Source organism: Lolium rigidum, chromosome 5 (genome assembly GCF_022539505.1).
Source record: "Lolium rigidum isolate FL_2022 chromosome 5, APGP_CSIRO_Lrig_0.1, whole genome shotgun sequence".
NCBI lineage: Eukaryota > Viridiplantae > Streptophyta > Magnoliopsida > Poales > Poaceae > Lolium > Lolium rigidum.
This window is the reverse complement of record NC_061512.1, coordinates 145194745-145200951: the sequence shown is the minus strand read 5'-3', so window position 1 is coordinate 145200951 and position 6207 is coordinate 145194745.

Here is a 6207-nt window from a genome sequence, read left to right as displayed (position 1 = left end):
GGCCGCGATCAAGATGGATTTGAAGAATATATATAGAAGAGATATGTGAATCGGCCTTACATGCAAAGTTTGGGCTAGTTGGCCCGTGTATCTGTAACATATTAGATTACGCGTCGGTTAAGAGTTAGAGTTGTACCCGTGCACGGTTAGGTGTACGCCTACGTTAGAAAGTCCGCTGGACTATAAATATGTATCTAGGGTTTATGGAATAAACAACAACCAACGTTCAACACAAACCAATCTCGGCGCATCGCCAACTCCTTCGTCTCGAGGGTTTCTCCGGTAAGCACCATGCTGCCTAGATCGCATCTTGCGATCTAGGCAGCACTAAGCCTGCCCACGTTGTTCATGCGTTGCTCGTACTCGAAGCCTTTTTGATGGCGAGCAACGTAGTTATCTTAGATGTGTTAGGGTTAGCATTGTTCTTCGAATTACATGCTTTCGTTATGCAACCCTTGCACATCTAGCCGCCCTTACACTGTCTCGGGTGTAGGGGCGGCACCCGCTTGGTCATAGTTTAGTAGATCTGATCCGTTACGGTTGCTCCTTGTTCATCAAGGATTAGTTTAACATCCGCAATAGTTAGGCCCTACAAAGGGTTGGAGGATCCAGCGGCGTGTAGGGTGACGTTTGCTAGCCCTAGAAAGGATGTTCGGGGATCAACCTCGTGTTGGTTTTTAGGCCCTGTCTAGGATCGGCTTACGGTCACCGTGCGCGAGCGCGAGGCCCAATCGTGAGTGGGATGATCCGATTATGCGGTGAAAACCCTAAATCGTCGTAGATCTCATTAGCTTTATCTTGATCAAGCAGGACCACCATATATTCGGACACCTTGTACGAATCATGGGTGGATCGGCTCTTTGAGCCGATTCACAGGATAACTTGAGAGCCGATCGAGGCTCGTATTTAATGTTTACGTGTATGCCATGCGGGAAACTAAGCGAGGCATCATCCACACCTTCTCGACCAGGTATAGGTCAGGTGGCACGCCCTTGCGATAGCATCGGACGTGTGACCAGGAGGCTTTGCGGGCCGTCGCTCTGAGGGACTGGGGCCAGCCGCAGCCCTAGTTGTTCCCGGCTCTACTGTGTTGCCCGTCTTTGCCCGCCAGGGGGTTTCTGACGTCAACAGATACGTGGCAAACGTATCTATAATTTTTGATGCTCCATGCTTGTTTTGCACCAATTGCTATATGTTTTGTTCACACTTCGTGGCATATTTATGCATTTTCTGGAACTAACATATTAACAAGATGTCACAGTGTCAGTTCATGTTTTCTGCTGTTTTGTATTTCAGAAAAGTTTTTCTGAAAATATTCCCGGAATTGGATGAAACAAAAGCCGAAGTTCCTATTTTTCTGTCACGAAGATGGAGTCTGAAGGAGAGACGAAGAGGTGCACCAGGGAGGGCACACCATGCCTAGGCGCGCCCCCCTGGCCGTGCCTAGGGGTGGTGTGGGCCCCCCCGTACGCCCATCGACCTTGCTTTTTCGCCTATAAATTGACATCCTCGAGGAAAACTTAAATACCCGAGCCTCCATCCACAAAAAGTTCCGCAGCGGCCTCCATCATCGACCATATTTCGGGAAGGTTCTGAAGCTCTTCCCGGCACCCTGTCGGAGAGGGAGATCATCACCGGAGGCCTCTTCATCACCATACCCCCTCGGAAGTGATGCGTGAGTAGTTTGTCTTTGGACTACGGGTCCATAGCAGTAGCTAGATGGATGTCTTCTCCTCCTTATGCTTCATGTCTAGATCTTGTGAGCTGCCTAACATGATCAAGATCATCTTTATGTAATGCTACATATTATGTTTGCTGGGATCCGATGAATATTGAGTACTATGATTGAGTTGATTATATATCTGTTTTATATGTTATTTGTGATCTTGCATGCTCTCTGTTGCTAGTAGATGCTCTGGCCAAGTATGTGTTTGTGACTCCAAGAGGGGGTATTTATGCTCGATAGTGGGTTCATGCCTCTAGTAATCTGGGAGAGTGACAATAACTTCTAAGGTTGTAGATGTGTTGTTGCTAATAGGGAGAAAATAACAATGATTTATCCAAGGATAATTTTATTGTTTACTTTACACACTTTACTTAATGCATTAATCTGTTGCTTGCAACTTAATACCCAAAATTGTTCGGATGATATCCTGAGGGTGGATTACTAGTCATAGATGTAGTTGGATTACGGTCTATGAATCTTGTTGTGTAATGCCCAAATGAATCTCATAGTAATCATCTTGTCATGTATGGTCTTTATTCTATCATTTGCCTAGCTGTAATTTGTTTGCCCAACATGTTATTTATCTTTTTGGAGAGACACCTCTATTGAACTGTGGACCCCGATCCTTTTTTACACTGATAAAACCATCTACTGCAAATACATGTTCTGTTTCCTTACTGCAAGCAATGTTCTCTTTATTTCACTGCAAACAAACATCTCTTTCCACACTATACGTTTAATCCTTTGTTTTCAGCAAAACCAGTGAGATTGACAACCTCACTGTAAGTTGGGGCAAAGTAGTTTGGTTGTGTTATGTGCAGGTTTCACGATGTTGCTGACACCGGTAGTGTGTCCTGCTAAAGTCAGCCAGAAACAACCTTCAGAAGTGATATCCTTTTCCTACTGGTCGATTAAACCTTGGTTTCTTTCTGAGAGAAAACTTGCTACTGTGCTCACCATACCTTCCTCTTGGGGTTTCCCAACTGCATTACCCTGCATAACATCAAGCTTTTCTGGCGCCTTTGCCGGGGAGAAAGAGGATTTCTGCAAGGGGAGTCTCTCATCTGCAATCTCTTTACTTTGTTATTGTTTTGCTTAGTTTATTTTACTTTGTCTTGTTTGCTTTTTATCAAAAACACATAACAAAAATTAGTTTCTATTATAGTTTTTATTTTTGTTGCTCTGTTTTGATCTTGCTAAAATGAGTAATCCTTAGAACACTAAGTTGTGTGACTTTACTAGCACAAACAACAATGATTTCATTTGTACACCTATTGCTCCACCTGCTCCTGAAGCAGCTTTCTATGAAATTAAACCCGCTTTGTTAAATCTTTTTATGAGAGAGAAATTTTCTGGTGTTAGTACTGATGATGCTGGTTCTCACCTTAATAATTTTGTTGAAGTTTGTGAGATGCAAAAGTATAAGGATGTAGATGGAGATATTGTTAAAATGAAATTGTTTCCTTTCTCTTTGAGATGGAGATCTAAAGATTGGTTGCTATCTTTGCCTAGAAATTGTATTGATTCTTCGGTTAAATGTAAAGATGCTTTCATTGAAAAATATTATCCTCCTGCTAAGATTATATCCTGGAGAAGTGACATAATGAAATTTAAACAATTTGATAATGAACATGTTGCTCAAGCTTGGGAAAGAGTGAAATCTTTGGTAAAGAACTGTCCCACTCATGGACTGACTACTTGGATGATCATCCAAACTTTTTATGCAGGACTGATTTTTTCTTCAAGAAATCTTCTGGATTCAGCTGCTGGAGGTACTTTTATGTCCATAACTTTGGGGGCTGCAACAAAGCTCCTTGATGATATGATGATAAATTATTCTGAATGGCACACTAAGAGGGCTCCACAAGGTAAGAAGGTGAATTATGTTGAAGAAACCTCTTCCTTGAGTGTTAAGATTGATACCATTATGTCTATTCTTGTTAATGATAAAGCTCATGTTGATCCAAACAATATTCCTTTAGCCTCTTTAGTTGCTCAAGAAGAGCATGTTGATGTGAACTTCATTAAAAGCAATAATTTTAACAACAATTCTTATAAGAATTATTTTGGTAGTAACAATTATAGGCCATATCCTTCTAATAATGGTAATGGTTATGGAAATTCTTATGGTAATTCTTACAACAACAATAGAAGTGGAACCTCTGATCTTGAAGTCATGCTTAACGACTTTATTAATAAACAAACTGCTTTTAATAAATCTGCTGAGGAAAAGTTTGGTAAAATTGATGTTCTTGCTTCTAAAGTTGATAGCCTTGCTCTTGATGTTGAACTTCTTTATCTAAAGGTTATGCCTCATGATGTTAAAGAAAGCAAGACTTTGAATGCCATTCAAGTTAGAATTGATGACAATGTTAGGATGTTGGCAGAATTACATGCTAGATGGGAAAGAGATGATGAAATTGCTAGAAATAATAGTATGACTAAAGTTTGTACCATTACCACCACTAGTAGTGCTGAAGTCTAAAATGTTAGCAAACCTCCTACTATTAATGGTAAAATAATTGGTGTAGGAAAAGTCCCCACTCCTTCTACAAAATTGCCTAGAACCACTGAAACTGTTTCTGATAAGTGCTGAAATTTTTCGAAGTATGGGAGACAATAGTCCTCTTACCTTTGATAATAATGACTTTGATTTTTATGGTTGCAATATCTCTGAAGTAATTATGTTCCTACAAAAACTTGCTAGAAGTCCTAATGCTAGTGTCATAAATATGGGTTTTACAAAACATATTACAAATGCTCTCATGCAAATTAGAGAAGAGAAGTTAAAACATGAAGCTTCTATTCCTGGGAAGTTAGAAGATGGTTGGGAGCCCATCATTAAGATGAAAGTGAATGACTTCGATTGCAATGCTTTATGAGATGTTGGTGCGAGCATCTCTGTGATGACCCACAAGTATAGGGGATCGCAACAGTCTTCGAGGGAAGTAAAACCCAAATTTGTTGATTCGACACAAGGGGATGTAAAGAATACTTATAAGCCTTAACAACGGTGTTGTCAATTCAGCTACACCTGGAAAAGCACTAGTAACAGGAGTAATGTGAAAGCAGCAGTAATATGAGAGCAATAGCAGTAGTAACACAGCAGCAGTAGCACAGAGGAGATGGCACCGGAAAATATTCCAATGCATAGTTGACTGTAGAGCAATGATGATGACAGAAGGACCGGGGTTCCCAGCTATCTACACTAGTGGTAACTCTCCAAATAACATGTTTTGGGTGAACAAATTACAGTTGTGCAATTGATAATTGTGAGGGCATAACAATACATGCTATGATAAGATAAAAGTTATTGTAGTATTTAATTGGGCATATATTACAACGTAATACATAGACCGTAATCCAACTGCGTCTACGACTAATAATCCACCTTTAGATTATCATCCGAACCCCTTCCAGTATTAAGTTGCAAGCAACAGGCTATCGCATTAAGCAATGTGTGTAAAGTAAACAATAGAATTATCCTTAGACAAAACATTGTTGTTTTATCCCTAGTAGCAATAGCACATCTACAATCTTAGAAGTTATTGTCACTCTTCCAAAAAACTAGAGGCATGAACCCACTATCGAGCATAAATACTCCCTCTTGGAGATACATGCAACTATTTGATCAAGGTAACTACAAGTACCAGAGAGCATGCAAGATCTTAAATAACAGTAGTACGATAATATGATGAACAATCTGATCACAATTCAACAATTTATCGGATCTCAACAAACACAACACCGATTACATCATATGGATCTCAATCATGTAAGGCAGCTCATGAGATCATTGTATTGAAGTACATGGGAGAGAGAGCACCAACTAGCTACAGCCGAGAACCCGTAGTCCAGGGGAACTGCTCACAAACCATCATGGAGTCAAAGTGGAGGCGGTGGAGTCGATGGTGTTGGACATATGCCCAAGAGGCAATAATAAAATGGTTATTATAATATATCTTTATGTTTATGATAATGTTTGCATACCATGCTAAAATGGTATTAACTGAAACATTGATACATGTGTGTTATGTAAACAACAAGGAGTCCCTAGTAAGCCTCTTGTATAACTAGCTTGTTGATTAATAGATGATCATGGTTTCATGATCATTAACATTGGATGTTATTAATAACAAGGTTATGTCATTGAGTGAATGATATAATGGACACACACCCAAATAATCGTAGCATAAGATCACGTCATTAAGTTCAGTTTGCTATTCGCTTTCAATACATAGTTACCTAGTCCTTCGACCATGAGATCATGTAAATCACTTATACCAGAATTGATTACATCAAACGCCACTACGTAAATGGGTGGTTATAAAGGTGGAATTAAGTATTCGGAAAGTATGAGTTGAGGCATACGGATCAAGAGTGGGATTTGTCCATCCCGATGATGGATAGATATACTCTGAGCCCTCTCGGTGAAATGTCGTCTGATTAGGTTGCAAGCATGTGAATGGTTCACAAGAGAT